The sequence below is a fragment of the Hylobates moloch genome, unplaced genomic scaffold (assembly GCF_009828535.3).
Source record: "Hylobates moloch isolate HMO894 unplaced genomic scaffold, HMol_V3 SCAFFOLD_11, whole genome shotgun sequence".
NCBI lineage: Eukaryota > Metazoa > Chordata > Mammalia > Primates > Hylobatidae > Hylobates > Hylobates moloch.
Genome location: NW_026652286.1, coordinates 54,017,882 through 54,044,858, shown reverse-complemented (window position 1 = coordinate 54,044,858; position 26,977 = coordinate 54,017,882).

Sequence of the window (26,977 nt, the reverse complement as noted above, 5' to 3'; positions counted from 1 at the left end):
CAGGACCCTCAGCTGCAGGTCTGTTGGAGTTTACTAGAGGTCCACTCCAGACCCTGTTTGGCTGAGTGTCAGCAGCGGTGGCTGCAGAACAGTGGATTTTCATGAGACCACAAATTCAGCTGTCTGATAGTTCCTCTGGAGGTTTTGTCTCAGAGGAGTACCTGGCTGAGTGAGCTGTCAGTCTGTCCCTACTGGGGGGTGCCTCCCAGTTAGGCTGCTCAGGGGTGAGGGACCCACTTTAGGAGGCAGTCTGTCCGTTCTCAGATATCCAGCTGTGTGCTGGGAGAACCACTACTCTCTTCAATGCTGTCAGACAGGGACCTTTAAGTCGGCAGAGGTTCCTGCTGAATTTTTGTTTGTCTGTGCCTGCCCCCAGAGGTGGAGCCTACAGAGGCAGGCAGGCCTCCTTGAGCTGTGGTGGGCTCCACCCAGTTCGAGCTTCCTGGCTGCTTTGTTTATCTAAGCAAGCCTGGGCAATGGCGGGCACCCCTCCCCCAGCCTCGCTGCCACCTTGCAGTTTGGTCTCAGACTGCTGTGCTAGCAATCAGCGAGATTCCGTGGGCATAGGATCCTCCAGTCCAGGTGTGGGACACAATCTCCTGGTGTGCCATTTTCCAAGCCCGTTGGAAAAGCGCAGTATTAGGGTGGGAGTGACCTGGTTTTCCAGGTGCCGTCTGTTACCCCTTTCTTTGACTAGGAAAGGGAACTCCCTGACCCCTTGGGCTTCCCGAGTGAGGCAATGCCTCGCCCTGCTTCAGCTCGCGCACAGTGTGCTTCACTGACTGTCCTACACCCACTGTTTGGCACTCCCTAGTGAGATGAAACCGGTACCTCAAACAGAAATGCAGAAATCACCCGTCTTCTGTGCCGCTCACGCTGGGAGCTGAGACTGAAGCTGTTCCTATTCGGCCATCTTGGCTCCACCCAACCTCACAGAAGTTTAATAGGTGGTACTGAATCAGCAAAAATGTTTTATTCCAACCAATTTATTTTTTCTTCTCCACATAAAATTCAATGAAGGCTATATATATATATACACACACACACATATATATAAAATGTAGATTGTAGATATGTGTGTGTGTGTGTACACATACATATACATGTGATATATGTGTAGGTGTCTGTGTATATATTTACTTTGTTCTCCCATTTTTCTTGCACAAAAATCATCAAGATTACATTAGCATTTCATACAATAGGATTTGGCACTTGAGACTAACAGAAAGAAGTGTAGATGAATTATTCACATCTGAAAGGAAAGTCAATTGAGGAAATAAACATTAAAATGATTTGCAATCTGCAGTTATTCAAGAGAAGCAGAATCACCAAGTGTAAGAGAAAGCTGAGAACGCCAGGAAATAAATGGCTCAATTGATTTAAGGAATGTTTTCACAGCACCCAAATATTGAGAAAAGGCCCAGATCAATCAAAAAGTCCCATTAATGTCTTTCAAATCTAAGATGCTGAAATTACATATGTTATTACCATTTCAATTGTCGTTATTGAATCATATTTTCCCAGGGGCCAAAATCATTCTCTGTTTAAAACTCAGAAAAATTTTTAAAGTTAAATTAACTTGGGAGCAACAAAGATGCAGCTTAATAAATTATCTTATGGTATTCTAAATTTTGAATAATTCAATGTCACAAGAGTCAAAACTCTGTCCCACATTGCCCAATTAATTGCCTGTGAATATTAAGAACATAAGCTTAAATATACTTCCTTCTTAGAAGGAAGTTAAGTAATTAAGTATAGCAGAAAGCACGTTGGCCTTGAAAACCAACAGTCTTTCTTTTACCTCAGACTATGCCCTTGACCCAGGGACAAATTCCTGAACCTTTCTAACCCTGACTCTATAACCTAATTGAAAAAATGAACTTTTTGATATTGATCTACATATGAAGTACCTAGAACTTTGTCTGGACCAAATCAGAAGCACAATCTTAGTTTCCTTTTTTTTTTTCTATTTCTCACTAAGCTGTATTGTAGCTCAATATCATAAAATATGGCATTTCCTCTTTGTATTTTCAGTCCACAGAAATAAAAACATAAATGCATCATAATATGAGATCAAAGATGTCTGTCTAGATTTTCAAATTGGCTAAGTTAGAATAAAATAGGCTGACACGAGAAAACATGTTTAACTTATAAAATGGTGCGTACATGACAATTACTGTTTCACAATGATGGTGATGACAAAGTGACAATTTCATAGTTTGAGTGATTGTTAAACTTGTTAAGGCTATTTATATTGAGAGTATTATATGGAAAGTTATGTATATAAGACAGAATGGGGAAAATAAGGAAGAAAGGAGGGAAAGTAGAAAGGAAAGAAGAAGGGGAGGGAGCGAGATTGAGGAGGAAGGGGAGGAAGGAGGGAAGAACTCCAGGGAGAAGAACATTCACCAATTCACTGAAAGAAAAGTAAGGCAAATCCTTTTAGGTCCCATTAAATTAAAAAGCTTCTTCACAGCAAAAGAAGCTATCAACAGAATAAACAGACCACTTACAGAATGAGAGAACATGTTTGCAAACTATGCATCCAACTAAGGTCTAATATCCAGAATCTATAAGAAACTCAAACAAATTAATAATCAAAAAACCCCATTAAAACATGGGCAAAGCACATGAACAGACACTTCAAAAGAAGGCATAAACATGCCAGCAAGCATATGAAAACGTGTTCAACATCATTAATCATTAGAGAAATGCAAATCAAAACCACAGTGAACTATCATCTCACACCAGTCAGAATGGCTATTACTACAAAGTCAAAAAATACCTGATGCCAGCTAGGTTGTGGAGAAAAGAGAATGCTTATGTACTTTTGGTTGGAATGTAAATTAGTTCAGCCATTGTAGAAACGAGTTTGGCGATTTCTCAAAGACCCCAAAACAGATTTACCATTTGACCAAGCAATCCCATTATTGGGAATATACCCAAAAGAATACAAATTATTTTACCATAAAGACACATGCATGCTTATGCTCATCATTGCACTATTCACAACAGCAAAGTCATTGAATCAACCTAAATGCCCATCAATGGTAGACTGAATAAAGAAAATGTAGTATGTATATACCATGGAATACTACACAGCCATAGAAAAGCAGGATATCATGTCCTTCGCAGCAACATAGATGCAGCTGGAGGCCATAATCCATCCTATGCACACTACACAGGAACAGGAAACCAAATACCGAATGGTCTCACTTATAAGTGGTAGCTAAATGTTGAGTACACATGGACACAAAGAAGGGACCAACAGACACTGAGGCCTACTTGACAGTGAAAGGTGGAAGGAGGGAGAGGATCGAAAAACTGCCTATTGGGTATCATGCTTATTACCTGTGTGATAAAATAATCTGTACATCAAACCCCTGTGTCATGCAAGTTACCTATATAAGAAACTTGCACATTTACCACTGAACCTAAAATAATAGTTTTAAAAAGTCCTAATAAGAATATTATAAAAGACTTTAGAAGCAATTTAGGTCATATATTTTAGAATGCAACAATAACTATTGTTCTCATATAAGGAAACAGGTTTTTGGGAAGTTAAATAACATGCTCAGATGGACATATCTAGTGAAGTATTGACTCTAACTTTGAATTCAGATATAGTTGCCACCAAACACCTTCCTCTTTCCAAAAAAGTATTTAATTCTTTATTTCTAATATCTGAAATGCTCCATTTTACTGACGATGAGAAGTAACAAAAAAATAATAATAATAAAAGAGAGAAGTCTGGGGGAATTGACAAGAACACAAAAAGCGCAATATTGCACCCAGTTACAATACTCAGTTAATTCTTTCCCAAATTACCTTCTTGCAATAGACAATAACACGTACAAATACATACACACCCAGAGTTGATCATTTTGATTGACTTCAGTAGAAATTAAAATAGATCATGTGTAACCTCCCTTTCCTGGACACTAATCTTGTAATTAATTACCCCTTTTTTTTCTTACTAGAACTAATTAAATTTTGTTAATTAGAAACTGAAGCCAAAAGTGATAACTTGAAAGTAGTATGCTCTACTGTGGTAGAACTTATAAACATCACATCAGTTGTTGTATTCTGCGTAAACTAAAAAGCTGTGGATATTTTCTCCAGGTAAAAGTTTTCAATATAATATCAAGGTCTCTTCACAGTTTAGGAGAAGAACAAGCCTTCTTTTATATCGTTTGCGTCTAAGAAAATGTTCTTTTCTAGATTGTATAAACTTTCTTCCTGTTCAATTTGCGAACTTGGTGCCATGGACAGCAATGTGGAGGTTGAATCTCAAGGCTGAGTTTGTGTCTAATCTCCACCACTTACTGACTATACAAACTTCAGAAAAGCACTTACCATTCTAATTCCCAAATATTTTTTCCTCAAAAAAAAAATGTAAAATGAGGATAGTCTGTCTGTACAATTTTTACATTTATTGGAATACCTAAATGTAAAAATATGTTTGAGAGTTCTCATTTGCAAACTATAGTAGACAAAATAAAAAGACTCTAGTATTCAGCAGGTGCAAATGTGTGTATGTGTATACCAAACTTTGATCTTTACTGCATGTCTTTATGAACTGCTCTTTTCTCTAATGTCTTCCTTTCCCCAAAGGATATTTTTTAACTTTTATTTTAGGGTCAAGGGTACATGTGCAGGTTTGTTATAGAGGTAAATTGCATGATTTGATGTTTGATGTACAGATTATTTTGTCACACAGGTAATAAGCATAGTAACCAATAGGCAGGTTTTTTTTTTTTAATTCTCTCCCTCCTTCCACCTTCTGCTGTCAACTAGGCCCCAGTGTCTGTTGGTCCCATCTTTGTGTCCACATGTACTCAATGTTTAGCTACCACATAGAAGTGAGAATATGTGGTACCTGGTTGTCTGTTCCTGTTTCAGTGTGCTTAGGATTATGTCTTCCAGCTCTATCTATATTGCTGCAAAAGACATGATCTCATGTTTTCTATGGCTACATAGTATTCCATGGTGCATATGTACCACGTTTGGTAAATGTGTGCCATGACGGTTTGCTGCACCTGTCAACCCATCACCTAAGTATTAAGCCCAGCATGCATTAGTTTTTTTTCCCTGATGCTCTCCCTCCCTTCAGCTCACCCCTGACAGGCCCCAATATGTGTTGTTCTCATCATCCATGTCCTGTCAAAGGACATGATGTCATTCCTTTTTATGGCTGCATAGAATTCCATGGTGTATATGCACCACATTTTCTTTATCCAGTATATCATTGATGGGCACTTGGGTTGATTCCATGTCATTGCTATTGTGAAATGTGCTGCATGAACATACGTGTGCATGTATCTTTGTAACAGAGTGATTTATATTATCAAAAAAGGAATTTTTTGTGGAAAATTAAAATTAATGAATTCAGAAATATAACTCTATATTTAGCAATATTATCAGTTTGATTTGGCCAAATGCAGACAAAAATATTTTTAAAAAATAGATGAAAGTTGGCCAGGCATGGTGGCTCACGCCTGTAAACCCAACACTTTGGGAGGCCGAGGTGGGTGGATCACAAGATCAGGAGATGGAGACCATGCTGGCTAACATAGTGAAACCCTGTCTCTACTAAAAAAGACAAATAATTAGCCAGGTGTGGTGGTACGTGCCTGTAGTCCCAGCTACTGGGGAGGCTGAAGCAGGAAAATTTCTTGAACCTGGGAGGTGGAGGTGGCAGCGAGCTGAGATCATGCCACTGCACTCCAGCCTGGGTGACAGAGTGAGACTCCGTCTCAAAAAAAAAAAAAAAGATAAAATTATGTTAGGCCAAACTTCCGGGAAACCACATTTGATGAGTCAGTATAATTGCAGGAAGTTAGCAAGAAAAAGGAGACATGTAGATATGCTCCTTTTTCCTAGCCAACATCTTTTTCTTCTACTGTGGCAAAACAGCCTTTGTTTCCATATGGCTTGGATGGAGCTGAACCATGCCATTGCTTGTCAGAAGGCTAGTACTGCCAATTAAAAGACTCAAACCCAGCAAAACACTTGAAGAGATTTATTTTGAGCCAAATATGAGTAACCATGGCCTGTGACACAGCCGTCAGGAGGTCCTGAGAACATGTGCCCAAGGTGGTTGGGGTCCAGCTTGGTTTTATACATTTTAGGGAGACATGAGACATCAATCAAATACATTTAAGAAATACATTGGCTTGGTTCAGAATGGCGGGACAACTCCAAGAAGGGGTGGGATTGGGAGGGCGGGGATAGCTTCCAGGCTACACATAAATCTAAGCATTTTGTGGTTGACAATGGGTTGAGTTTGTTTAAAGGCCTGGGATCACAGGGCAACTAAAAGTCTGGTTGAAGGAATAATCAGTTGTGGAGACCAAAGTTTTATCATGCAGATGAAGCTTTTAGCTACCAGACTTCAGAAAGAATAGGTTGTAAAATGTTTTTTATCAGACTTAAATTATATGTTCATGTTAATGGTGGAGAAGTGTAATGAGTTCAACCCTCACTTCCCTTCAAGGCCTGAAACATTAGTCTCTCAGGTTAAATTTTAAAAGAGCCCTGGCTGAGGAGAAAGTCCATTCGGATATTTGAGGGGCCTTAGATTTATTTTTGGTTTACAGTAGTATGTTTCATGCACCTCCGTGTGAAGAGACCACCAGACAGGCTTTGTGTGAGCAACAAGGCTGTTTATTTCACCTGGGTGCAGGCGGGCTGAGTCTGAAAAGAGAGTCAGCACAGGGAGATGGGGTGGGGCCATTTTATAGGATTTGGGTAGGTAAAGGAAAATTACAGTCAAAGGGGTTGTTCTCTGGCAGGCAGGAATAGGGGTCACAAGGTGCTCAGTAGGGGAGCTTTTGAGCCAGGATGAGCCAGGAGAAGGAATTTCACAATATAATGTCATCAGTTAAGGCAGGAACAGGCCATTTTCATTTCTTTTGTGGTGGAATGTCATCAGTTAAGGCAGGAACCAGCAATCTGGATGTGTATGTGCAGGTCGCAGGGGATATAATGGCTTAGCTTGGGCTCAGAGGCCTGACATTCTTGTCTTCTTATATTAATAAGAAATATAAAATGAAATAGTGGTAAAGTGTTGGGACAGCGAAAATTTTTGGGGGGTGGTATGGAGACATAATGGGCGATGTTTCTCAGGGCTGCTTCGAGCAGGATTAGGGGCGGTGTGGGAATCTAGAGTGGGAGAGATTAAGCTGAATGAAGGTTTTGTGGTAAGGGGTGATGTTGTGGGGTTGTTAGAAGAAACATTTGTCATTTAGAATTATTGGTGATGGCCTGGGTATGGTTTTGTATGAATTGAAAAACTAAATGGAATAAGAGAAGGAGAAAAACAGTTATTAAAGGTCTAAGAATTGGGAGGACCCAGGACATCTAATTAGAGAGTGCCTAAGGAGATTCAGCAATGTCCTACCAGCAAAGATTATTTATTTACTTCAAGAGTTAAGAGTGGCAGTTTGGGGATAGCACCAGGAGATATCAGCTGTGGTGGCTTGGAGAAACAGTGTAAACCGGCAGTGTAAACAAGAGCAGGGCATGTATGAGTAGTTGAGAATGGTGAATAGGAGCATGACTAGACAGAAGATAGTAGGGATGACAAGTATTTTGGGGCACAGTCCAAGTTGGTCTGGTGTCTGGAATGAGACTGGGGCTTAATAAAAAGGAGCATCTATACAGGAGCTTAAATGGGCTGTACCCTGTAGCATTCTAAGGACAGGCCTGGATTCTGAGAAGGGAAAGTGGTAAAAGTATTGTCCATTCCTTTTTAAGTTGGTAGCTGAGCTTGGTGAGGTGTGTTTTTAAAAGACTATTAGTCCGTTCTACCTTTCCTGAAGACTGAGGACTGTAAGGGATATAAAGGTTTCACTGAATACCAAGAGCCTCAAAAAATGCTTGGCTGATTTGACTAATAGAGGCCGGTCTGCTCTCAGACTGTATAGAAGTGGAAAGGCCAAACTGAGGAATTATGTCTGACAGAAGGGAAGAAATGACTGTGGTGGCCTCAGACCCTGTAGGAAAGGCCTTATCCAGTGATTTCACTTATCCAGTGAAAGTGTCTACTTAGACTAAGAGGTATTTCAGTTTTCTGACTTGGGGCATGGGAGTAAAGTCAATTTGCCAGTCCTGGGCAGGGGCAAGTCCTTGAACTTGATGTGTAGGAAAGGGAGGAGGTGTTTTAGACATGAAGTCCTTGCCCACGCCTATGGCCTGAATGGTATTGCCTAGGTTTTCTTGTAGGATTTTAATGGTTTTAGGTCTAACATTTAAGTCTTTAATCCATCTTGAATTAATTTTTGTATAAGGTGTAAGGAAGGGATCCAGTTTCAGCTTTCTACATATGGCTAGCCAGTTTTCCCAGCACCATTTATTAAATAGGGAATCCTTTCCCCATTTCTTGTTTTTGTCAGGTTTGTCAAAGATCAAATAGTTGTAGCTATGCGGCATCATTTCTGAGGGCTCTGTTCTGTTCCATTGATCTATATCTCTGTTGTGGTACCAGTACCATGCTGTTTTGGTTACTGTAGCCTTGTAGTATAGTTTGAAGTCAGGTAGCGTGATGCCTCCAGCTTTGTTCTTTTGGCTTAGGATTGACTTGGCAATGCGGGCTCTTTTTTGGTTCCATATGAACTTTAAAGTAGTTTTTTCCAATTCTGTGAAGAAAGTCATTGGTAGCTTGATGGGGATGGCATTGAATCTATAAATTACTTTGGGCAGTATGGCCATTTTCACAATATTGATTCTTCCAACCCATGAGCATGGAATGTTCTTCCATTTGTTTGTATCCTCTTTGATTTCATTGAGCAGTGGAAATGCAAATCAAAACCACAGTGAGATACCATCTCACACCAGTTAGAATGGCCATCATTAAAAAATCAGGAAACAACAGGTGCTGGAGAGGATGTGGAGAAATAGGAACACTTTTACACTGTTGGTGGGACTGTAAACTAGTTCAACCATTGTGGAAGTCAGTGTGGCGATTCCTCAGGGATCTCGAACTAGAAATACCATTTGACCCAGCCATCCCATTACTGGGTATATACCCAAAGGAGTATAAATCATGCTGCTATAAAGACACATGCACACGTATGTTCATTGCAGCACTATTCACAATAGCAAAGACTTGGAGCCAACCCAAATGTCCAACAACAATAGACTGGATTAAGAAAATGTGGCACATATACACCATGGAATACTATGCAGCCATAAAAAATGATGAGTTCATGTCCTTTGTAGGGACATGGATGAAACTGGAAACCATCATTCTCAGTAAACTATCGCAAGGACAAAAAACCAAACACCGCATGTTCTCACTCATAGGTGGGAATTGAACAATGAGAACTCATGGACACAGGAAGGGGAACATCACACTCCGGGGACTGTTGTGGGGTGGGGGGAGGGGGGAGGGACAGCATTAGGAGATACACCTAATGCTAAATGACGAGTTAATGGGTGCAGGAAACCAACACAGCACATGGATACATATGTAACAAACCTGCACATTGTGCACATGTACCCTAAAACCTAAAGTATAATAAAAAAAAAAAAGAGTTTAGATACAAACATTAAAAAAAAAAAAAGGAAAGGGAGGAGGCCTGAACAATCCCTAAGGGGTAGTAGAATAGCAAATGGAACACTGAGAAGTGATTTCCTTGAGGATAGATTTCCAGGATGGAAAGCAAATGAGAGGTTCTAAGAGACAGGCTAGTGGCTCGTAACCTACATGGAAGAGGTTATGAAATGACGACAGAGTAGAATGGGCCTGTGAGGCTGGAAGGAGATATTTTCCTTGGTCGAAGAACTATTTGCCTTGTGTGGGAAGAGATTGATAGGTGGAAGTTTCAGCGGTGGAGTAGGTGGGAGTGACTGATGTAAAGGAGAAAAACTGGCTGTGAGGGACAGAAGTTGGAAAGCTAGCTGCTTGTCTAGCCACCTTATCAGCATAAGCATTGCCTAGAGCAATGGGATCTGATGCCTTTTGACGGCCTTTGCAGTGAATGACCCCAGCTTCCTTTGGAAGTAAAGCGGCTTTGAGCAGGGTTTTTATTAAAGAGGCATTAATGATGGAGGACCCTTGCATAGTGAGGAAACTTCTTTCAGCCTGTGTAACAGCATGGTGGTGTAGAATATGAAAGGCATATTTAGAGTCAGTATAAATATTGATGCGTAGTCTTTTTGCAAGAGTGAGGGCTTGAGTTAAGGCAAATAATTCAGCTTGCTGAGAGGTAGTGGAGGGGGGCAGAGCGGTAGCCTCAATGATAGATGTGGAAGATACTATACCATAGCCTGCCTTTGCTGGTGTGTGGTGATTCGGCCTGGTGGAACTGCCATCAATAAAACTAAATGTGATCAAGGTGAGGAACAGGGAAGAAGGAAATATGGGGAAATGAGGTGAATGTCAGGTGGATCAGAGAGATACAGTCATGAGGGTCAGGCGTGGTATCCAGAATAATGTGGGAGGCGGGATTGGTCTGTGCCAGGAACAAAGGTAATTGTGGGAGACTTAACAAAGAGTGAGTACAGCTGAAGGACCCGGGGAGCAGAATGTATATGTGTCAGGTGTGAGGAAGAAAGTAGATTTTGGAAGTTATGAGAACAGTAGAGAGTGAGTTGAGCATAGTTTGTGATTTTAAGAGCCTCTAAAGTATTAGGGCGGCAGCAGCCACTGCACGGAGACATGATGGCCAGCCTAAAACAGTAAGGTAAAGTTGTTTGGACAAAATGGCTATAGGACGCGATCCTGATCCTTGTGTAAGAATTCTGACTGCACAGCCCTGCACTTCAGCTGTGGGTAATGAAAATAGGTGGGATGAGACAGGGAGAGGGAGGGTGGGGGCCATCTTTAAAGCTGTCTTCAAGGAACGGAGAGAGGAGTGGGGAAAGGATTTAAGATCTATGGGGTCAGCTAGGTTTCTTTTTGTGAGTTTATATAATGGTTTTGTTAGGATGGCAAAACCAGGTATCTAAAGTCGAAAGTATCTAACCATGCCTAGGAAGGAAAGGAGTTGTTTTGTAGAGGGTGTTGGCGTTTGAGAGATCAGCTGGACATGATCGGCAGGGAAAGCACGTGTGTTTTTATGAGAATTACGCCGAGATAGGTAACAGATGAGGAAGAAATTTGGGCTTGACTGAAGTAATGGGGGCTGTTTGTGAAGCTTTGTGGCAGTAAAGCCTAGGTAATTTGCTGAGCCTGATGGGTGTCAGGGTTAGTCCAAGTGAAAGCGAAGACAGCCTGGGATGAAGGGTGCAAAAGAATAGTAAAGAAAGCGTGTTTGAGATCTAGAACAGAATAATGGGTTGTGGAGGGAGGTATTGAGGATAGGAGAGTGTATGGGTTTGGCACCACGGGGTGGTTAGGCAAAACAATTTGGTTGATAAGGCACAGATCCTGAACTAACCTGTAAGGCTTGTCTTGTTGTAGGACAGGTAAAATGGGGGAATTGTAAGGAGAGTTTATAGGCTTTAAAAGGCCATGCTGTAGCAGGCAAGTGATAACAGGCTTTAATTCTTTTAAAGCGTGCTGTGGGATGGGATATTGGCATTGAGTGGGGTAAGAGTGATTAGGTTTTAAAGGGATGGTAAGGGGTGCATGATCAGTCACCAAGGAGGGAGTAGAGATGTCTTATACTTGTGGGTTAAGGTGGGGAGACAAAGGGGAGGATGTGAAGGAGGCTTTGACCTGGGGGAAAAGGCAGCAATGAGGTGTGGCTGTAGCCCAGGAATAGTCAGTGAAGCAGATAATTTAGTTAAAGTGTGTAGGCCTAATAAGGGAACTGGCAGGTGGGGATAACTAAAAAGGAGTGCTTAAAAGAGTATTGTCTAGGTTGGCACCAGAGTTGGGGAGTTTTAAGAGGTTTAGAAGCCTGGCCATCAATACCCACAGCAGTTATGGAGGCAAAGGAAACAGACCCTTGAAAAGAAGGTGATGTGGAGTGGGTAGCCTCTGTATTGATTAAGAAGGGGATGGACTTACCTTCCACTCTGAGAGTTACTTGAAGCTCGGCGTCCTTGATGGTCTAGGGGCTTCTGAGGCTATCGGGCAGTGTCAGTCTTCAGCCGCTAAGCCGAGAAGATCTGGGAAGGAGTCAGTCAAGGAACCTTGGGCCAGAGTTCCAGGGGCTCTGGGAGTGGCTGCCAGGTGAGTTGAACAGTCCGATTTTCAGTGGGGTCCCGCATAGATGGGACATGGCTTAGGAGGAATCCTGGGCTGCGGGCATTCCTTGGCCTGGTGGCCAGATTTTTGGCACTTGTAGCAAGCTCCTGGGGGAGGAGTTTCTGGAGGAATGCCTGGCATCTGTGGTTCAGGCGTTTGGAAGTTCTTGTGTACTGGAGATGTGGCTGGGGTTTGTCTCACAGTGGAGGCAAAGAATTGCAACTCAGAAATATGTTGCTACTTGGCTGCCTCCACTCTATTATTGTACACCTTGAAGGTGAGGTTAATTAAGTCCTGTTGTGGGGTTTGAGGGCTGGAATTTAATTTTTGGAGTTTTATTTAATGTTGGGAGCAGATTGGGTAATAAAAGATATATTGAGAATAAGACGGCCTTTTAACTTTTTAGGGTCTAGCACTGTAAAGCCTCTCAGGGTTGCTGCCAAATGAGCCATGAACTGGGCTGGGTTTTTATATTTGATGAAAAAGAACCTAAATGCTCTCTGATTTGGGATAAAGAAAAAGGAGCATTAACCTTGACTATGCGTTTATCTCCAGCCATCTTTTTAAGAGGAAATTGCCTGGCAGGTTGGGGAGGGCTAGTCATGGAATGAAACTGTAAGCTGGATCAGGTGTGAGGAGAGGAGGTGATAAAAGGATTATGGGGTGGAGGAGCAGAGGCTGAGGAAGAATTGGGACCTAGCTCACCCTGGGGAGGAGGGGAGAGGTCAGATGGGTCTGTAGAAAAGTAAGATTAGAAAGACTCAGGGACGCTTGGGGTTGGGACTGAGGGAACAGGCGGGAGGGAAAGAAGGAAGATTTGGGACAAGTTGCATTGGGGACAGAGACTAGGGAGGGACTGATGTGTAAAAGAATACCTGGACATCAGGCACCTCAGACTATTTGCCTATTTTATGACAAGAAGTATTTAGATCTTGTAGGATGGAAAAAATGAAAGTGCCATTTTGTGGCTATTTGGAACCACTGTCGAGTTTGTATTGGGGTCCAGTGGCATTATAGAAGAAAATAAGGCATTTAGGTTTTAGGTCAGGTGTGAGTTGAAGAGGTTGTTGGTTTATAAGAATACAGGCTAAGGGAGAAGAAGGAGGAATGGAGGGTGAGGGGTTGCCTATAGTAAAGGAGGCAAGCCCAGAGAAAAGAGAGAGTAGAGACATGGAGGGAAGAGGTGCGGGGGTTCTTACCTTCCAGAAAAGCGGGAAAGGGGTCAGGGCACAGAAATAAGGGGTTAAGGTGCAGAGATAAGAGGTCAGGGTGCAGAAATAAGGGGTTGGGGCACAGAGATACGAGGTTGGGGCATGAAAATAAGAGATGCGGCACAGAGATAAGAGGTCAGGGTGTGGAAATAAGGGATCGGGGCACAGAGATAAGGGGTTGGGGCATGGAAATAAGGGATTGGCGCACAGAGATAAGTGGTTGGGGCATGGAAATAAGGGATCAGGGTGCAGAGATAAGAGGTCAGGGTGCAGAAATAAGGGATTGGGGCACAGAAATAAGAGGTTGGGGCATGGAAATTAGGGATTGGGGGGTTCTTGCCCCCTAGAAAAGCAGTACTTGCTGCTAAGGGTGAAGGAGAAGGCATTGGGGGGTTCCTGCCCCCCAGAAAAGAAGGACTTGCCACTAAGGGTGAAGGACCAAGGCAGGCGTCCCCACATGGTCAGACACCTCTGAAACGTGGGTGAATAATCAGAGAGGCATCTCCGTAATGATTAAACACCAAGGGAAGGCTGGCTTCCTGAGTCTGTGACAAGTGCTAGAGTTTTGGGTCCACAGATAAAAGGTGTCTCCTTTGTCTCTACCAGAAAATGAAAGGAATTGAAATTAAGAGAAGGGAGAGATTGAAAGGTGGCACCAAGATTCAAAGGAGAAAATGGTTGAGGGATAGTGAGAGAGGTTGGAGAAGAGAGTAAGAAGAGGCTGCTTACCTGATTTAAAATTGGTGAGATGTTCCTTGGGCTGGTGGGTCTGAGGACCCGAGGTCGTAGGTGGATCTTTTTCGTGGAGCAAAGAGCAGGAGGACAGGGGATTGATCTCCCAAGGGAGGTCCCACGATCCGAGTCATGGCACCAAATTTCACGGGCGTCTGTGTGAAGAGACCACCAAACAGGCTTTGTGTGAGCAATCAGGCTGTTTATTTCACCTGGGTGCAGGCAGGCTGAGTCTGAAAAGAGAGTCTGCAAAGGGAGATAGTGGTGGGACCATTTGATAGGATTTGGGTAGGTAAAGGAAAATTACAGTCAAAGGGGGTTCTTCTCTGGTGGGCAGGAGTGGGGGTCACAAGGTGCTCAGTAGGGGAGCTTTTGAGCCAGGATGAGCCAGGAGAAGGAATTTACAAGATAATGTCATCAGTTAAGGCAGGAACAGGCCATTTTCATTTCTTTTTTTGGTGGAATGTCATCAGTTAAGGCAGGAACCGGCCATCTAGATGTGTAAGTGCAGGTCACAGGGGATATGATGGCTTAGCTTAGGCTCAGAGGCCTGACAGTATGACCTTTGGCAATACAGAGATACCATTTCCTGATGCATTTCCCTTAGATTGTTTCTGGAAGAGCATGTATTCTCATATAGAGCTACTCAGGTCTTTTAATACACTGGATAATAGGAGAGAAAGATTTGGGATCCCTAGCTATGAGGAAGATGTTAACACCGTGGTCGTTCTTGCACACCGTTACCTGAGCCTCCTGGAGGGTGAAACCAACCCAGAGCAAAAACAGCCTAGAGAAAAAGTTCAAGAGTCCAGGTGACATCATTTGAACCCCAGTTGTGTTTTTTATGGGATCTGATGAGTTCCCCTTTATTATTAATTTAAGTTGAGTTTATAACTCACTATAAGGTGATGCTTGTATATCCTATGGAATATTTTACTAATTGATGTTACATGAATTCACGGCACATTGGGAAACCTAAAAAAGGGCGATGTGCATATAGGTAGAAAATGCTGGTACACAATAAGGCAGGAGCTAGGCAGATACACATGTTAAAAATGCCATAGGGTCCTTAACCCTAGGGCAATGGAGAGCCATAGGGTTTTATGGAGAAACACAACATGGTCAGATTAAATGTCTTTTTTAATACATTAAGAGTCAAAATAGATGTTTCTACCACTAAAAACCTTATGGAAAACAGGAATGATTTGGATAATTTTATACCATTAATCCTGTATTCATGTTTTAATGCATTCAATCCCCAATAGAAGACTAATATTCCCTACATTATAACTACCAATTTGATTGTGATTATTGGAAAAATAACAATGATTACAAAATATAGGTTCCTTTTGTTTGTAAAGTTTATGACAACTCAATTGTGTAAAGAGAGCTATATAAATGGCAACCAGGTGTTGAATGGAGGAAGTTCCTCTCAATTCCTACAGAAAGTTCAGGGCCCTTGTCATGTTCTAAAAGACATAATTAATGCAGGATTTTTGATCCTTAGTTCAGCTAAATCTGGGTTCTTGTCTCATGACCAGAAAAATTAGGCATGGAGACACATTGAAAAGTGAGGATGGCAGAATTTATTAAGTGAAAGGAAAGCTCTCAGCAAAGACAGGTGTTCTCCAAGCAAGTTTCCCCCTCACAATTGAATACCAGGTCTATCACCCATGAGCTGAAGAGGCCAGGCTCCTCCCCTGCGTGAGGTACAAATTCCTGTCACTTCTCCCCATTCCCACAGTGCACAGGCAGGCATGCCCAGGCAAAGAATTTTCTTCTGAAAATTCTTTGGATTATTTTTTTATCCAGCTCATTTCTGGCCATAAGTAGTATTGGAAAAGGCAATATTAGTTTGATTAAAAGACATTATACAGAAAGAATCAGTTGGGAAAAGACCAGCAAACAGGGGCAGAAGCTTTCCACCTGGGTCACAGGCCCCATCTGGTACCAGCAGTCCAGTCCCTCAGCCCCCAGTCTACTCAAGGCCAAAAAGTGAGGCTTCAACAAGGACACCACCCTACCTACTCAGGTATCTGTCTGTCTCCTGTTTCCATCACAGTCATTATGTCCATGAAATCTCCTGCTGGTCTGTCATAGCCAGATGCAAGCTATGAATGAGAGATATTAAAGTACAAAACTATCATGGCTTGGGAATGTACACATCTAACATTTTTAAGCACTTATTATGTGCCGCATATTTTTAAAGTTATTTATATGTATATCTTGTTGAATCTGTACAAAAACCTGCAAAATAAGGAGACATTGTTTCTCCTATTTCAATATATAGTAAATGTCTTGCCCAGTGTCACATAGATTGAACTCAGGAAATTTGGCCCTAGAGCCTGAACTCCTAATCACTAGGTTTTCTGTCTCTGTTATTGTCATCAGCTGGAAAGACAATGTGACCCATTCCCTTTACATTTCTGAGAAACTAATACATAAGACCAGTATATGACTATCTCAGGAAGAACTAAACTTCATGCTTGCCTAGAGTCCTCTAACTATGGACTGTAAAATAACAACTTAAAATGAGAAGCACTCTATGCAACATTACTTGAGTTAATTCCTTATGATATAAGCATGTATTTCATTTAATTCTCCCTCCAAAATAACCCAGCTGATGTTATCTCTACACCACTTTATAGATGAAGACCTTTAAATCTTCTGAAAATTCTTTGAATTATTTTTTTATCCAGATCATGTCTGGCCTGAATAGGTTTATTATTTTGTATAACAGGCATTAATTTGCGTATCTTTTCTCTTCTTAGTAAAAATAAGAACAGTAGAAAATGCATTGTGTTTGAGCAAGAAGACAGAAAATGAGATTGATTGGGTCATTTGAAATGTATAGGGTCTGGCAGCTCTCTTTATGTCGATTTTATATCCAATATTGAAAGAACAGGGGAAATGCCTTGGTAAATAAGACTTCCTACAATTTTCTACTGTAGTTATGCAATCGCTTCTCCCAAAGGAATATAGATTGTTCCTGGTCTTATGTGTGCTTAATCCCTTTGGCTTTCTAGTAATTTCCACGTCAGATTGCTTTACATCATTTTAAACATATTATAATCTTTTGTAACTACTTTCTTGAAATTTGCAAGTTCTAGTTGTGTTTTAACTTTCTGTTTTCATACTGACAAATTACGTTTTAGGAGCTGCTCTTTTAAAAAAGGAAAATACTTTAAGAGCGAGCATTAATTTAATACTTTATAGGAACAGCCTCACAATATATTTTTCCTGCATTTCTACAATAATCTCGCACATAAGATATTAAGGTTTCCGTTTCACATTAAGATATGAGATTTGAAAAAGTTTTAATCATTTATAAAGTCAGAGTCATTAAATGATACAATCTGAATTCCTTCAGCTATCTATAGCAAACCTGTAAGACAGCTGATATCATTATGACCTCATTATAGATGTACTAGAAAGTTAAATTTTTCTAGGATCAATTATGTAGAGTATATTATTGTGTTAGTGGACATGGTAAATATGTGTCTTATTTTTCTGTCCATAAGTCAATTGAAATTCATTATTTGTGCAGATTGATTCCTTGATGTTAGTTGCATTTCAGAGATGTTTTTCTTATGAAACAATCAGTATTCTGACTATAAAATATACTGACTTCATGACATTCTAGTGTCTCTGGTGGTTTAATTTTAAAATCAGATATAAATAGAGTCTTAATTAAATTTTTATTAATACTGTTCTCTGCCCTAGTGAATAGAGAGTGTGAAAGGAGAATATCTTGGGCCTCTTCAGGCTGGGAAGTGCTCAAGGCAAATATGCCTCACATTCTTTTCAAAGTCATCCCTCTGTTCACAGAAATAGATCCATATTCTGATTGCCTCCTTTGAGAAGGCTTATCAGAAACTCAAAAGAATGCAACCATTTGTCTCTCACATACTGTGACCCGGAAGCCCCTCATTGTGGGGAAGGAGGTTGGTGGCAGATGCTTTGAGTTGTCTCTGTCTTTCTGGATGAAACTAATGTACTTCTTACACATATTGGTTGAAGCCTCATGACTCCTTTCACTCGTGTCCATGTGAAGAGACCACCAAACAGGCTTTGTGTGAGCAACAAGGCTGTTTATTTCACCTGGGTGCAGATGGGCTGAGTCCGAAAAGAGAGTCAGCGAAGGGAGATAGGGATAGGGCCGTTTTATAAGATTTGGGTAGGTAAAGGAAAATTACAGTCAAAGGGGGGTTCTCTGGTGGGCAGGAGTGGAGGGTCACAAGGTGCTCACTAGGGGAGCTTTTGAGCCAGGATGAGCCAGGAGAAGGAATTTCACAAGATAATGTCATCAGTTAAGGCAGGAACGGCCATTTTCATTTCTTTTGTGGTGGAATGTCACCAGTTAAGGCAGGAAATGGCCATCTGGATGTGTACGTGCAGGTCACAGGGCATATGATGGCTTAGGTTGGGCTCAGCAGCCTCACAATTCCCAAAAATGTATATGACCAAGCTGTGTCCCAAACACCTTGGGCATGTGTCGTGAGGACCTCCTGAGGCTGCGTCACAGGCACATTCTCAACCTTGTCAAAATAAACTTTCTAAATTAACTGAGACCTGTCTTAGATGTTCTGCATTCACAAAAGAATAGACAGAAAGGAAACTCAATGGAACAATATATGGTAATATCTATTAGTCCATTCTGACATTGCAATAGGGATACAACTGAGACTGGGTAATTTATAAAGGAAAGAGGTTTCATTGACTCATAGTTCAGTATTGCTGGGGAAGCCTCAGATCACTTACAATCATGGCAGAAGGTGAAGGGGAAGCAAGGCACCTTCTTCAAAAAGCAGCAGGAAGAAGTGATGAGAGAAGAGGGAAGAGCCCCTAATAAAACCATGAGATCCTGTAAGAACTCACTCGCTATTATGAGAACAGCATAGGGGAAACTGCCCCTATGATCTAATTACTTCCACCTCGTCTCTCCTTTGACTTGTGGGTATTATGGAGATTATAGTTCAAGATGAGATTTGGGTGGGGACACAAAGCTTAACCTTATGATTCTGCCCCTGACCCCTCCCAAGCCTCACGTTCCTTTCACATTTTAAAACCAATCATGCCTTCTCAATAGTCCCCTAAAGTCTTAATTCATTCCAGCATTAACCCAAAAGTTCAAGTCTAAAGTCTCATCTGAGACAAGCCAAGTCCCTTCTGTCTATTAGTCTACAAAATCAAAAGCAAGTAAGTTACTTTCCAGATACAATGGAGGTACAGGCATTCGGTAAAGACACCCAGTCCAAATGGGAGAAATTTGCCAAAATGAAGGGGCTACAGGCCCCATGCAAGTTCAAAATCCAGTGGTGCAGTCAAATCTTAAAGCTCCAAAATGAACTTAACTTGACCCCATGTCTCACATGCTTATCATGTTGATTCAAGAGGTGGGCTCCCATGGGCTCAGGCAGCTCTGTCTCTGTGGCTTTGCCAGGTACAGCCCTGCTCCTGGCTGCTTTCATGGACTGGCATTGAGTGTCTATGGCATTTTGAAGTGCATGGTGCAAGGTGTCAGTGGGTCTACCATTCTGGGGTCTGTAGGATGATGGCCCTCTTACAGCTCCACTATGCATTGTCCCAGTGCATCATCTGTATAGCGGTTCCAACCCCACATTTCCTTTCTGCGCTGCCCTAGCAGAGGTTCTCCATGAGGGTTCTGCCCCTGCAGCCAACTTCATTTTGTTTTTGCAAATTTTTTTTTTAAATTATTATACTTTAGGTTTTAGGGTACATGTGCACAATGTGCAGGTTTGTTACATATGTATCCATGTGCTGTGTTGGTTTCCTGCACCCATTAACTCATCATTTAGCATTAGGTATATCTCCTAATGCTGTCCCTCCCCCCTCCCCCCTCCCCCCAACCCACAACAGTCCCCAGAGTGTGATGTTCCCCTTCCTGTGTCCATGAGTTCTTATTGTTCAATTCCCACCTATGAGTGAGAACATGTGGTGTTTGGTTTTTTGTCCTTACGATAGTTTACTGAGAATGATGTTTTCCAGTTTCATCCATGTCCCTACAAAGGACATGAACTCATCATTTTTTATGGCTGCATAGTATTCCATGGTGTATATGTGCCACATTTTCTTAATCTAGTTTATCGTTGTTGGACATTTGGGTTGGTTCCAAGTCTTTGCTATATGTGAATAGTGCTGCAATAAACATAGCAAAATGATTTATAGTCCTTTGGGTATATACCCAGTAATGGGATGGCTGGGTCAAATGGTATTTCTAGTTCGAGATCCCTGAGGAATCACCACACTGACTTCCACAATGGTTGAACTAGTTTACAGTCCCACCAACAGTGTAAAAGTGTTCCTATTTCTCCACATCCTCTCCAGCACCTGTTGTTTCCTGACTTTTTAATGATTGCCATTCTAACTGGTGTGAGATGGTATCTCACTGTGGTTTTGGTTTGCATTTCTCTGATGGCCAGTGATGATGAGCATTTTTTCATGTGTTTTTTGGCTGCATAAATGTCTTCTTTTGAGAAGTGTCTGTTCATATCCTTCTCCCTCTTTTTGATGGGGTTGTTTGTTTTTTTCTTGTAAATTTGTTTGAGTTCATTGTAGATTCTGGATATTAGCCCTTTGTCAGATGAGTAGGTTGCCAAAATTTTCTCCCATTCTGTAGGTTGCCTGTTCACTCTGATGGTAGTTTCTTTTGCTGTGCAGAAGCTCTTTAGTTTAATTAGATGCCATTTGTCAATTTTGGCTTTTGTTGCCATTGCTTTTGGTGTTTTAGACATGAAGTCCTTGCCTATGCCTATGTCCTGAATGGTATTGCCTAGGTTTTCTTCTAGGGTTTTTATGGTTTTAGGTCTAACATGTAAGTCTTTAATCCATCTTGAATTAATTTTTGTATAAGGTGTAAGGAAGGGATCCAGTTGCAGCTTTCTACATATGGCTAGCCAGTTTTCCCAGCACCATTTATTAATAGGGAATCTTTTCCCCATTTCTTGTTTTTGTCAGGTTTGTCAAAGATCAGATAGTTGTATATATGCGGCATTATTTCTGAGGGCTCTGTTCTGTTCCATTGATCTATGTCTCTGTTGTGGTACCAGTACCTTGCTGTTTTGGTTACTGTAGCCTTGTAGTATAGTTTGAAGTCAGGTAGCGTGATAACTCCAGCTTTGTGCTTTTGGCTTAGGATTGACTTGGTGATGCGGGCTCTTTTTTGGTTCCATATGAACTTTAAAGTAGTTTTTTCCAATTCTGTGAAGAAAGTCATTGGTAGCTTGATGGGGATGGCATTGAATCTATAAATTACCTTGGGCAGTATGGCCATTTTCACAATATTGATTCTTCCAATGAATGAGCATGGAATGTTCTTCCATTTGTTTGTATCCTCTTTTATTTCATTGAGCAGTGGTTTGTAGTTCTCCTTGAAGAGGTCCTTCACATCCCTTGTAAGTTGGATTCCTAGGTATTTTATTCTCTTTGAAGCAATTGTGAATGGGAGTTCACTCATGATTTCGCTCTCTGTTTGTCTGTGATTGGTGTACAAGAATGCTTGTGATTTTTGTACATTGATTTTGTATCCTGAGAGTTTGCTGAAGTTGCTAATTAGCTTAAGGAGATTTTGGGCTGAGACAATGGGGGTTTCTAGATATACAATCATGTCATCTGCAAACAGGGACAATTTGACTTTCTCTTTTCCTAATTGAATACCCTTTATTTCCTTCTCTTGCCTGATTGCCCTGGCCAGAACTTCCAGCACTATGTTCAATAGGAGTAGTGAGAGAGGGCATCCCTGTCTTGTGCCAGTTTTCAAAGGGAATGCTTCCAGTTTTTGCCCATTCAGTATGATACTGGCTGTGGGTTTGTCATAGATAGCTCTTATTATTTTGAGATACATCCCATCAATACCTAATTTATTGAGAGTTTTTAGGATGAAGGGTTGTTGAATTTTGTCAAAGGCCTTTTCTGCATCTATTGAGATAATCATGTGGTTTTTGTCTTTGATTCTGTTTATATGCTGGACTAAATTTGTTGATTTGTGTATGTTGAACCAGCCTTGCATCCCAGGGATGAAGCCCACTTGATCATGGTGTATAAGCTTTTTGATGTGCTACTGGATTCAGTTTACCAGTATTTTATTGAGGATTTTTGCATCAATATTCATCAAGGATATTGGTCTGAAATTCTCTTTTTTGGTTGTGTTTCTGCCAGGCTTTGGTATCAGGACGATGCTGGCCTCATAAAATGTGTTAGGGAGGATTCCCTGTTTTTCTATTGATTGGAATAGTTTCAGAAGGAATGGTACCAGTTCCTCCTTGTACCTCTGGTAGAATTCGGCTGTGAATCCATCAGGTCCTGGACTCTTTTTGGTTGGTAAGCTATTGATTATTGCCACAGTTTCAGAGCCTGTTATTGGTCTATTCAGAGATTCAACTTCTTCCTGGTTTAGTCTTGGGATGGTGTATTTGTCGAGGAATTTATCCATTTCTTCTAGATTTTCTAGTTTATTTGTGTAGAGGTGCTTATAGTATTCTCCCCTTCAGCCAACTTCTGCCTAAACATCCAGGCATTCTCATACATTCTCTGAAATCTAGGCAGAGGTTCCCAAACCTCAATTCTTGACTTCTGTGCCCCTCCAGGTTCAACACCATGTGTAAGCCACCAAGGTTTGAGGCTTTTACCTTCTAAAGCAATTGCCTAGGATGTATGTTGGCCCCTTTTACCAATGGCTGGGATGCAGGGCACCAAGTCCTGAGACTGAACAAAGCAGCAAGGCCCTGTACCCAGCCCAGGAAACCATTTTTTTTCTCCTAGGCTTCTTGGCCTGTGATGGGGGAGGCCACCCGAAAGGTCTCTCACATGCCCTGGAGACACTTTTCCCATTGTCTTGGTGATTTAACATTTGGCTGATTGTTACTCATGCAAATTTCTGCAGCTGGCTCAAATTTCTCCTCAGGAAATGGGTTTTTCTTTTCTATAACATCCTCAGGCTACAAATTTTCCAACCTTTTATGCTCTCCTTCCACTTTAAATATAAGTTCCATTTCTAAACCACCTCTTTGTGAATGCATAGAGCTGAATGCTTTTAAGAACACCCAAGTCATCTCTTGAATCCTTTGCTGCTTAGAAATTTCTTCTGCCAGATACCCTAAATCATCTCTCTCAAGTTCATAGTTGTATAGATCTCTAGGGCAGGGGCAAAGTGCCATAAGTCTCTTTGCTAAAGCAGAGCAAGAGTCACTTTTATTTATTCCAGTTACCAACCAATTCCTCATCTCCATCTGAGACCACCTCAACCTGGACTTCATTATCCATATCACTATCAGAATTTTGGTCAAAGCAATTCAACAAGTCTCTGGGAAGTTCCATACTTTCCCACATCTTCCTGTCCTTTTCTGAGCTCTCTAAACTGTCCCAACCTCTGCCTGTTACTCAATTCCAAAGTTGCTTCCACATTTTTAGTATCTTATAGCAATGCCTTACTTCTAGTCTGTTCTCTCTTTACTGCAAGGAAATACTCAAGACTGGGTAATTTATAAAAAATGAGGTTTCACCATTGCTGGGAAGGGCTCAGGAAACTTAGTCTTGGCAGAAAGTGAAGAGGAAGCAAGGCTCTTTCTTCACAAGGCAGAAGGAAGGAGAAGTGGCCAGGGAAGGGGGAAGAGCCATTTATAAAAACATATTTTGTGAGATCTCATTCAGTATCATAAAAACAGCATGAAGGAAACCACCCCCACAAACCAATTATCTCTACCTGGCCTCTCCTTGACACATTGGATTATGAGGATTATGGGGATTATAATTCAAGATAGGATTTGGGAACACAAAAAACCTAACCCTATTAGTGGTATCTCACAATTTTTATAGCAAAGCTTTGGTTGCATTCTTGGTCAACCAAAGGGAGGGATTTAATTATTTTACAGTAGGTTCTGAAGATAATTCCATTTCCAAAAAAAGGTAATGGAGAGAAGAGAAAACCTGAGAGATTGGTAGAGAGTAGGGCAGAGTGAGAAAGAATGACTGAATAAATACCAACTCTCTAGATATTGGAGATACTGACTTTAGTTGAAGAAATGGTTTTAAAGTTTTTTAATTTTTATAGTATTATATGTTCATTTGTGTTAAAAACAGATAGATGTATCTAATATTTAAAATTAAATTTCTATTGTTAAGATGGAGAACCCTCTACTTCTCTAAATCCAGTTGTATTTGACCATTCTCCTATTGCTATAAATAAATACCTGAGACTGGGCATTTTATAAAGAAAAACGGTTTAATTGGGTCAAGGTTCTGTAGGGTGTACAGGAAGGCTGATGCTGGTATCTGCCTGGCTTCTGGACAGGTCTCAGGAAACTTAAAATCATGGCAGGAGGCAAAACAAGAGCAGGTAACTCAGAAAGCAAAAGCATGAGCAAGAGGGAGGGGGGAGGTGCCACACATTTTTAAACAATCAGATATCCCAAGAACTTACTCACTATCATGAGGACAGCACCAGGAGGATGGTGCTAAATCACTGATGAGATGTCCACTCCCATGGCTCAATCACATGGTACAATAACATCCTACCAGGTCCCACCTTCAACAATGGGGATTCCATTTCAAGATGAGATTTGAGTGGGGACACACATCCAAAGTATATCACCAGTTAAATCTATTTCACAATAGGGTACCTGGCATCAGGATTCTTTGAGGAAATAAATAAAAAGGGCTGTGTTTGAAATATGACTGGTGTGGTAAGGAGTGAAGACAATCTAGATAGAACAGTCATTGCATCCCCACAGTGAGGTGTCTTCATGGGATACAAGTTTGAGCCACAGTTGAGAATGAGAATGGAAGTTTCCTAGTGATTGGGAAGTTTTGGATTTCCTATGCACTGAATTTTCTTAATGTGGGGTCCACAAAAGGTGTGATAAGTAAAATAAATTAATTAGTAAAATCACTTATTTTCTTTCTTTTTTTTTTTGTCCTTGATCATCTAAATTTTTGTCAGCAGAATCTTCAGCTCACTGCTTACCTTTCCCTTCTGTCACACCATCCTGAAAGCACCCAAATATGAAGCAATCCGTGTTCTCTACTCCTTTCTCTTGACATGCAAATTGATGATTTGCAGTAGAGAAGGTTATAAAAGAGGACAGGGAAGTAAACATACAAACACAATAGAAATAAGCACAGGGAAATGTCCATAATTCTAAGGATCAAACTCAACTTAGAATTCTATATGATGTCCAACAGGAGTGAAAAGGAAATGAAGATGTTTTCCTACTTACTAAGAACATTGGAGTTTAGCACACACAGTTCTTCACTAAAAAAGAGTTACTGAAGAATTCAGATTGACAACAGAAAAAGGAAATCCAGAAATAAGTTTTAGGGGAAAATGGTGAAAACAGATGTTGATAATATGCTAGTAGTCAACCGTTGGCTGCATAAAAAGTAATAGTGACTATTGTAATGGAAAAAAATGAAAAGTGAAACTTTGTTTCACACTAATAATAGTAGAAGAGGATATGTTATTAAATGTGTAATTAAAACATGTGAAAACCTCACATATTTGGTAGTGTGGTTAAATACTGACTTTCTCTACATTTTTTTAGCAAAGATTTTAGGTCAGTTTATGTCTTCAAATTTAGAGGAAATCACAAGAAAAAGAATTAACATCTATGCCTGCCTTCCAGATAAAGAAAAGATAATGCAAATAGAGAGTTTTTTAAAAAGTTAAGGTGTATGAGTTTACAAGATATCATTAAATGAATTTATGAAAAAGAGAATTTGGAGTATATATTTAAAAGCCAGCTTTATTCAGTCTATAATGGACATATTTAAACACAAGCATAAAGAGAGAAAGAGAAAAAAGAGAGAAAGTTTCAAAATAAAGAAGTATCAAAAGATATATCAAGGTACTACCAGTTAAAAGAAAACATATGGTAACTAGTTTTGTAATACTAATGTCAAACAAATACAATTAAAAAAATATTAAGACGCAACAATTTATACAAAAGGGATCAACCAAAAATATAAATAAAATAAAAATAAGGGACCTATGGTTAATATTTAGTGTCAACTTGATTGGATTGAAGTTTGCAAAGTATTGTCCCTGGGTGTGTCTGTGAGGGTGTTGCCAAAGGAGATTAACATTTGAGTCAGTGGACTGAGAAAGGCAGACCCATCCTCATTCTGGGTGGGCACAATCTAGTCAGCTACCAGCGCAGCCATAATAAAACTGGGCAGAAGAACGTGGAAAGACTAGACTGGCTTAGCCTCCCAGTTTACATTTTTCTCCCATACTGGATGCTCCCTGCCCTCAAATATCAGACTCCAAGCTCTTCAGCTGTGGGACTCATACTGGCTTCCTTACTCCTCAGTTTGCAGAGGGCCTATTATGGTACCTCACCTTGTGAACGTTGAGTAAACACTCCTTAATAAACTGCCCTTTATATATATGTCTATCACATTAGTTCTGTACCTCTAGGGAACTCTGACTAATATAGGACTTAGGTTTTGATATAGTTTGACAATAAATAGTGGTAAATAATCAAATAAGTAAAGGAAAAATAACAAATTCACAATTATACTGGGAATTTTGATATATCACAATCAAAAAAGATAAATGTATTAGTCAAAAAACTAGAAACAGTAACTATGTAAAGTGATAGATGTATTAACTAAGTTAATTGTAGTAATCATATACATGTATATATATATATATATCTCAAATCTTTTCCGTGTATATCTTAAATACATACAATTTTGTCAACTCTACCCCAATAAAGCTGGATAAAATTTTTAAAAATTAGAGTAGTTGTAAAAATGTGTTGGAAAATTAGCTCCCTAGTTGACAGGTAAATATCTAAATCAAAAAATAAATATAAAACATTCATCAAAGGCATCTAGAATATTTTAGCTAATATTCCATGCACTAGGCATGCAAGGC